Below are 8,826 nucleotides of genomic sequence, written 5' to 3' on the forward strand. Positions count from 1 at the left end.
GACGGGGGTGGGGGAGGGCAATGGTTTTGAGATGGTACAACTGTGCACTTTTTTTATTAGTTTGGTGTGGTGGTTAAGTGTGTCGACTCTTATCTGTGAGAACCAGGTTTGATTTCCCACTCCTCCACTTTCACCTGCTGAATCAGCCATAGTTCTCACAAGGGCAGCTTCTGTGAGAGCTCTCTCAGCCCCCCACCCGCCTCACAAGGTGTCTGTTGGGGATAGGATTGCCAAGTCCAATTCAAGAAATATCTGAGGACCTTGGGGGCGGAGTCAGGAGACTTTGGGGATGGAGCCAGGAGACATTGGGGGTGGAGCCAGGAACAAGGGTGTGACAAGCATAATTGAACTCCAAGGGAGTTCTGGCCATCACATTTAAAGGGACAGCACACCTTTTTAAATGCCTTTCTTCTACAGGAAATAATGAAGGGTAGGGGCACCATTTTGGGGGGGGGGTCATAGTATTGGACCCTCTGGTCCAATCTTTTTGAAACTTGGGGGGGTATTTTGGGGAGAGGCACTAGATGCTATACTAAAATTTTGGTGCCTCTACCTAAAAAAATAGCCCCCCCAGAGCCCCCAATACCCGCGGATCAATTCCCCATTATTCCCTATGCAAATCGTTCTCCATAGGGAATAATAGAGCGCTCAGTAGACATTTCCCTCCCCACCACACGCTTTCTAAAGCAGGGGGAGAGCCTCCAAATCAGGGAATCCCCTGCCCCCTCCCTCTCTCTCACACACAAGTACTTACTGGGTCTTGTTGCTGCAGAACTTTACTTGCTCTGAAAACGAAAGCAAAACAAAGGGAGGGGCCATTCTCCGACAAAACTGTTACTGACCTTTTCCCATGAAGCCCTTCCTGTTTCCTGCTTCCTGCTCAGCCTTAAAGGCACACATTTTAAAAATGGACCTGTTTGCAGGCTTCTAAACCTGCAGGAGCTCTAAAACTACATGGTGACTGTGGGGGCGGGGCTTCCCCTGCTGGCCAGCTGGCTGAGGGCGGGGGGAAGCCTGTAAAAATGGGAGATCCCCCGCTGGGATCTGGGGATTGGGAAGCCTACTCCAGTTTCCTCTACACAGGGGTCGTTTTGTAGAAAAATAGGTGGTGGAGCTCATCCAGGGGTTGTTATGCAGCTGCAATACTATTCAATGGACAAGGAGGTGGAACTCTCAGATGGAGGAGGCGGAACTCTCAGAAGGGTTCAGGAACTGCACTCCTGTGAACTCCCACTGAATCTGAGGTCTGCCTATGCCGCTTCCAAATCTCAAAAAAAAAACCAGAGCAGGAAGCCACAAGGGAAATTAGAGAGAGCCATGGATCAAAGTGCAGCTGCACAGCAACTGGTGGGGAATTGATCACTTGATCCAAGGAAAGCAGAAACCCAGGGGTGGAGCAACTGCTAGTGAGGAATCAGTCTGCGTTTTGCTGCCTTGGCTTTAGTTTTAACCCCTTTTTAAATGTACGTTTCCAGAGTTGCCAACCTTCAGGGGGTAGCTGGAGATCTCCTAGAATATCTTGGTGCTTGAGGGGACAACTGTGGGAGGGCTTCTGGAGTTCTGGCCCTGCTGGTGGACCTCCTGAGGGCAACTGTAAATGTGTGGGACCTATCAGGTTTCCTCCACTTTTTAAAAGAATCTGTATACTTGTAATCTATAATGGATTTTGTAACTTGAATGATTTCTCTAACTGTAAACTGTAAAGGTGTGTTACCTACTAGGTTTCCTCCAGTTCTAAAGTCTGTATAGCTGCTATTTAGAATGATTTCTTTAGAATGATTACTAGTTTGGATATGACAATGACTAGAGGGAATATACCTTTAAGGAACGCCTAATGTGATTCACCTGTGGATATATAAGTTGGTGCGTAGTACTAATGGGTATGCATTAAGTTGCTCACAGTGACCTGAAGTTTGGAGACTTGAATTTCTTGGTGTTCATACCCTTGTATCTGAAATTGATTACTTGATGGTAAATACGTTTCTTATTCTTTTATATCCCAGGTTTCTTTCTAGTGTTATGCTGATGTCTTTGTTTTTTAATGTTATGCAGCTTGAAGAAGCAATTGTGAAACAAGGCAATAGTACATACTTGTCGCAATAATTGGACTGCTGGCTGCCTTAAAATTTGAATCTACTTGGACATCACTCATCGTTCTTCTCCAGGGCTACATCAGACCTTTCATCAAGGAAACAGCATTGGACTGCTTTGAAAATTGGACTTGATTTCTGATGGCTACTTTGGGATGTTCTGTTTCCTAAATTATTGAGTTGTGTCTGTGCTTTATGTTACATAGGATACACTAGGCTTTTGATAATATTGTTATTGTTTCTTTAGAGTCTGAGGCTGGTAATCACAGAAGCTTTGTGCTTTATTTTCTTGCTACCTACCACCGTGTTTCTCTTGTTGTGTTACTTAACCTTCAGGTGGTAGCTGGAGATCTTCTGGAATATCTTGGTGCTTGAGGGGACAACTGTGGGAGGGCTTCTGGAGTTCTGGCCCTGCTGGCGGACCTCCTGAGGGCAACTGGGTTTTGGCCACTGTCTGACACAGAGTGTTGGACTGGATGGGCTATGGGCCTGATTCAGCATGGCTTCTCTTATGTTCTTATGGAGTAACTATTGATCTCCAGGCAACAGAGATCAGTTGTTCTGGAGAATATGGCTGCTTTGGAAGGGAAGATCTATGGCATTATACCCTGTGGAAGTTCCTCCCCAATCATTGCCTTCCCCAGACTATACTCCCAATATCTCCAGGAGTTTCCCAACCCAGATCTGGCAACCGTATTCCATTGTCAACACCGTGGTGTTTGGTGGGGGAGATCTCCTTTCATTGGGCAACCGATATATCATGCTTCAAAACAACAACATTAATTTAGTAAATTAGACACTGGTGTATGCAGGGCTTCTTTCATAGCAGGAACTCCTTTGCATATTAGGCCAAACACCCCTGATGTAGCCAATCCTCCAAGAGCTTACAAGCAGCCCTGTACTATAAGCTCTTGGAGGATTGGCTACATAAGAGGGGTGTGGCCTAATATGCAAAGGAGTTCCGGCTACAAAAAGAGCCACTTCCTTACTATTTATGGTGAGTCTGTTGTTTTTCTCTTTCCCTTTTACATTTACCCTGAGGTGCTGTTCTGTTTGGTGTAGTGGTTAAGTGTGTGGACTCTTATCTGGGAGAACCAGGTTTGATTCCCCACTCCTCCACTTGCACCTGCTGGCATGGCCTTGGGTCAGCCATAGCTCTGGCAGAGGTTGTCCTTGAAAAGGCAGCTGCTGTGAGAGCCCTCTCCAGCCCCACCCACCTCACAGGGTATCTGTTGTGGGGGAGGAAGGTAAAGGAGATTGTGAGCCTCTCTGAGACTCTTCGGAGTGGAGGGCGGGATATAAATCCAATAGCTTCTTCTTCTTCTTCTTACAGGCCCTTTACAACCAGCTTTCCCCCTCCCATCCCAACCCTACTATATTCACCTTTGCATTAGCTCTTCTCCCCGGTTGTTTCTTTGATTATCTGCATTTTATTTTATGTGCTGCCATGCTCATGTGTGAGAACAATAATTATTTCCTTACATTGTCTCCCTGCCTGCCTGTTAGTCAGACTGAAGCGTGAGATGCCTTTTCTCCCTGACTCAGAAATGTTAATGGCCATCATTACCTGCAATTGTTTCGTTCTCCCTCCTGTGGCCTCCAGCTCGATAGTGTCTTGGTGGAAACATTCATCCCTTATTTTATCTTTCCCCCCCCCCAGATAATACACCAAAGGTTTCTTCAACATGACCATATTAATTTTATTAGTCAATAACAGTCACAGCCGCTAAACATTTGTCTTCGATTTTCAACGGAAGCCATTTGGGGGTTTTTTCTGCCGACTATCTCAGATGGATCTGTTATGATTTTCATTTTTAACTCATCCATCCTATTCAGTTTGTGGTTAGGTAGACTGATCCCATTGCCCTGACCTGGAGGGCCCCTGTTCTCATGCAATCTCTTGCCATTATGGTGTAGTGGTTAAGTGTGCGGACTCTTATCTGGGAGAACTGGGTTTGATTCCCCACTCCTCCACTTGCAGCTGCTGGAATGGCCTTGGGTCAGCCATGGCTCTCACAGAGTTCCCCTTGAAAAAGGGCAGCTTCTGTGAGAGCCCTCTCAGCCCCACCCACATTTCAGGGTGTCTGTTGTGGGGGAGGAAAGTAAAGGAGATTGTGACCCACTCTGAGACTCTGAGATTCAGAGTGGAGGACGGGATACAAATCCAGTGTCTTCATCTTCTTCTTGAAAACCTTACATTCCTATATATCAGGAGTGGCCAAACTTGCTTAATGTAAGAGCCACATAGAATAAACGTCAGATGCTTGAGAGCCACAAGATATGAACATCAGTGAGAGCCACAAGGGGAGGGAGGGAAGGGAGGGAGGGAGAGGTTGAAAGAAATCCAGAAGTTTCACTATAAATGCATTCTCCAAGCCACCGGCTGGCTTGGCTAGAAGTTATTTAAGGAGACAAATCCCTTCTCCAAGCTGGCCAACGGAGTGGTGGGGGGCTTCAAGAGCCCTACAATATGGGTGAAAGAGCCACATGTGGCTCCAGAGCCTCAGTTTGGCCACCCCTGCTATATATTCAGGTTGAAACATATAAATATGAAATTACAGTCAGTAAAAAAAAATGATGACACCAGCGAAACTGCACCGCATTAATTTAAATATTCAGCCTTATTGTTGGGGAATATTGTGGGGAAAGGAAAAAAATTTATACATTGCTGTTGGGAATGTAAATTCATTGAGATGTTCTGGACCAAGATTAAAAAAACAGATAAAATTAATTACTAGCCACACAATCCAAATGCTTCCAGAAACCATTCTACTAAATCTTTGGAAAGACTCCGCTATCCCACCCTCAAGTGGAAATTTAATAGCTATTGTACCAGCGGCTGCAAAATGGGTGATAGCAGCCAACTGAAATAGCTGTCATCTCCCACTGTTAACACAATGGTATTGTAAGTTATAGAATTTTATATATATATAATGGGAAAATAGCAGATCATACCTTGTAATTGGAAAAGTATCAATATAATTCCAAATATAATTCCACTATTGGAATATTTGACACTTAATGGCCATTTCTACACTAGACTTTAATCCTGGTTCAACCTTGTTCCCATACTGACATTCTACACTACACTGGCGTTCACCCCTGTTTTTATCTTGGGCTTTTTGTCATTTCTACATTACACTGAGTTCATCTCAGTTTTGCCCCATGATTGTCCCAAGGTATATGGATGCTGTTTCACCCAGGATTTTTCTGCAAGGTAAATGAATGTGAGTCAGATAAAACCCGGGTTGAAGTCCAAGTGTAGAAAGGGCCAATTATACATTGAAGAATATCACTCCATCTAAGCAATATCATCATTTACTGGTTTATTTTTAACAAGATGTATATAGAAGAGAAAAAGGTTTACGTTTTGCAGTCTTGGAATCAATGTAGCTTAAAGGTTATTGGAATATAGTTAAATAAACTGTATTTGTTACAAGCAATGTTCCCTCTAAGCTGCAGAGTCTTGTGAGGAAAAATTCTACTTTGTGAGCTTCATTTGCATTATCCCGATTGTGCCATTAATTGCCTAAAAAAAGACAGCACTCTCTTCTGTGTGGATTGTGATGCAGGGGAAGAATCGTGTTTGCTTATATATTCATTTGCTTAATTTATACCCCACCTTTCTCCCCAGTTGGGACCCAGAGCATCTTACCTGGTTCCCCTCTTCCCCATTTTACCCTCCTTACAACAACTCTGTGAGGTACTTTACACTGAGCATGTGTGACTGGTCAAAAGTCTCCCAGCAAGTTTCCATTGCACGGTAGGGATTCAACCCTAGATCTTCCAGATCCTACTCCAGTACTCTAAACACTGCACCAGACTTGAGAATTTCATTCCAACTGGATATTGCTTCCAACTGGTATTAAAGCTGTGAGTTCCTGCATAAATTAGTGTACTCTGGGGTCATCCTTCCTGAGCTAGGACAAAAATGTGTGAGCTGGAGACTAAAAACCTGTGAGCTAGCTCACGCTAATTCAGCTTAGAGGGAACACTGGTTACAAGCACATATCTCATATACACTGGTTTGGGTCCTATGAACAATGTTCATAGTGTTCTATGTTATAATGTCTTCTGCTCTATAATGCTCTATAGTTATAACACTATAACTAGTGTTATAATGTCAGAACTGGAAGAACTCCAAACGAGGCCCAAGACTTTGTTACAAAAGTATAGGCGTTTATTGAGAACTACAGAGCTGAAGGCACAGGATAACACTGATACCGAAAGTTAGCATTGGTTACATTTTATGCGGTTATGGTGACAACAATAAAACGATCTTTCACACGGCTAGAGACAACTGTCTGTTTCTCAGGGTCTGTTATCAGTAAGGGAGGATGGAGTCCTGCTGAGAGAGCCTAACCGGCCCAGCTTCAAAGGGCCACCTGCAGATGTTGACCAGAGGCTATCTGTCACCCTTCAGTGATCACAGTTTGTTTGAAATGCACAGAAATGTTTGTTAGTTGCTGAAGCAAGGTTCCATGGGTTAGTGCATGGTTACAATATGGAGTCACATAGGCTAACAGCACATAGGAAAGTTACAAGTTCTGACGCTGTGAGAACTTGTCTCTGCCATGGACTGTACTTCCTGCCCTACAAAATTTCCATTTGTGCAAAGCCAATGGATTTCAGTGGGCCATGGCTCAAATGGAAGCATCCGCAGACAATAGGGTTGCCGTGTCCCTGGGATCAGCTGGTAGGTGATGGAGCTTACCTTTCCAGAAGGGAGAAGCAGGAAATAAATGCAACGTGCCTATGTTGTGCTGAAGGGACATGGCGCGTCAGTGAAGTCAGGGACAATGCAATGGTTTGTGGGCAAAACTCTATAGTTCAAAGCTAATTCTACCATAGAGTTTTGCCCAAAAACCAGAGTGTCACCCTCAACATCATCAATGTGACTACATCAGTCCCATGTGACCAGGGTTCATTTTGTAGCAGGAGCTCTTTTGCATATTAGGCCACACACCCCTGATGTAGCCCATCCTCCAAGAACTTACAGTAGGCCCTGCAATAAGAGCCCTGTACACTCTTGGAGGATCGGCTACATCAGGGGGTGTAGCCTAATATGCGAAGGAGCTCATGCTACAAAATGAGCCCTGTGTGTGACATAGACATATCACATTTATTCCAGCTTCTTGCCTGTTTGGGAGGAGTGATTCCCCCTGGCCATGGGACACTGAGTGGTGGAGCACCAGAAACTGGGGGACGCCCCCCCCCAGCCACTGTGGGGGGGACCAAGCAGCCCTAGCAGAGGAGGAAGGCTGCTCCACAGCACAGACTGTCTAGCGTATGCACAACTTATTCAAACAACCCATGACACCATCATCTCTGCTGGTCCCTCTTATAAAGGAAGACCAAACAACCCAGGACACTCTACTGTTGGAACTTTCCACCATACGTGAGAGTGGGGAGGGCGTAACAACATTATAGAGCAGAAGTGTCAAACATGAAGTTCAGGGGCTGAATCAGGCCTTCAGAGGGCTCCTATCAGGCCCCCAAGCAACTGGCTGTCATCTACTTCCTTCTCCTTATATCTTGCTTCCTTCTACATAACAGCTTGCTTTGCAAGGCTTGCTCAATTGCACATGAGCTACAGAGCAAAACCTCTATTTTCTCCATTGGCCGAGGTTCCTTCCCTAAGGAGGAAGGGGGGGAAGAATAGCTTGCTTTGCCAGGCTCTCTCAATTGCACAGCAGAGCTACTGAGCCAAGCTTCTCTTCCTTCTATTGGCTGAGGCTCCCCGCACCCTCCCGGTCCTCTAGGAAGGAAAGAAAGAAAGAAAGAAAGAAAGAAAGAAAGAAAGAAAGAAAGAAAGAAAGAAAGAAAGAAAGAAGCCAGAGCTTCCTTTGCTCAGTTCCCGGGATCCCATGGGAGAAATACAAAGAAAGCACCTTTAAAACCGAGTGCTAACGTTTTAAGCTTGTTTTAAGTTTTTAAAAATATATATATTTGTGTTTGTCTCTGCTACCTAATCTTAAATACCAACCCAACATGGCCCGGCACAACAAAGTCTCATTTATGTCAGATCCAGCCCTCATAACAAATGAGTTCAACCCCCCCTGTAAGTTTCCAAAAGTTACATCTGGCTACAAGAAATTATTATTCATACTGAATGCCTGCTTTTACTAGCCGAGCGGGCAGTTCATTTGGATGGCTTCCTCATAGGACAGAACTCCAGAATGGTAGCTGCTTTATGGAGCTATCATATTAGCAATAACAAATGCAAATACACAAACTCTTTGGAATGGTTCCCTTAGCGATACGTTACCCAAAATGACAAGAAACTCAATTACCTTTTGATATGATGGATGTTCTTGCTGCTTGTAATCGGACTATACTCTTGCCAGGGACAAAACCAGTCTGAAACTCAGACCGTCATCCTTTTTTACGAAGCAAAGAGTTCATGCGTATCCTAGAGGAAACAGGAGATGTTTATTTATGGTTCTGCTCTGTTTTTACACAATCAAACCCGAATAATAGGTTTCTGGGATTCATATTTCCAAAAATTAGTTTCACTGTGAAAGATTGGTTTGATTTCTCTGTACAGCCAGACTCCATCGCTCACTCTACCCTTAGCACAACGCTGTCCTCCTGCCCTCGCTATCACGATTTGCAAGAACAAGCAATGTGGCTGCCTAGCTGTTGTGACATACTCACACCTGCCCGATTACGAACCTCAGAGGGTTCAAATAAACCTCTTACATTCCAAAAGGTCCATAGACACAGGGCTTTCTTT

General features: G+C 44.6%; 1 long non-coding RNA gene across 1 annotated transcript; it reads left to right on the forward strand.

The window, feature by feature from the left end:
• Positions 1 to 1,843: 1,843 nt before the first annotated feature.
• LOC132568101 (uncharacterized) lies at positions 1,844 to 2,317 on the forward strand. The gene is made up of 2 exons (XR_009555169.1): positions 1,844 to 1,971; positions 2,053 to 2,317. It is a non-coding gene; the product is annotated as an uncharacterized LOC132568101 (long non-coding RNA).
• The last annotated feature ends 6,509 nt before the right edge of the window (positions 2,318 to 8,826 follow it).

The sequence above is a fragment of the Heteronotia binoei genome, chromosome 3 (assembly GCF_032191835.1).
Source record: "Heteronotia binoei isolate CCM8104 ecotype False Entrance Well chromosome 3, APGP_CSIRO_Hbin_v1, whole genome shotgun sequence".
Lineage (NCBI taxonomy): Eukaryota > Metazoa > Chordata > Lepidosauria > Squamata > Gekkonidae > Heteronotia > Heteronotia binoei.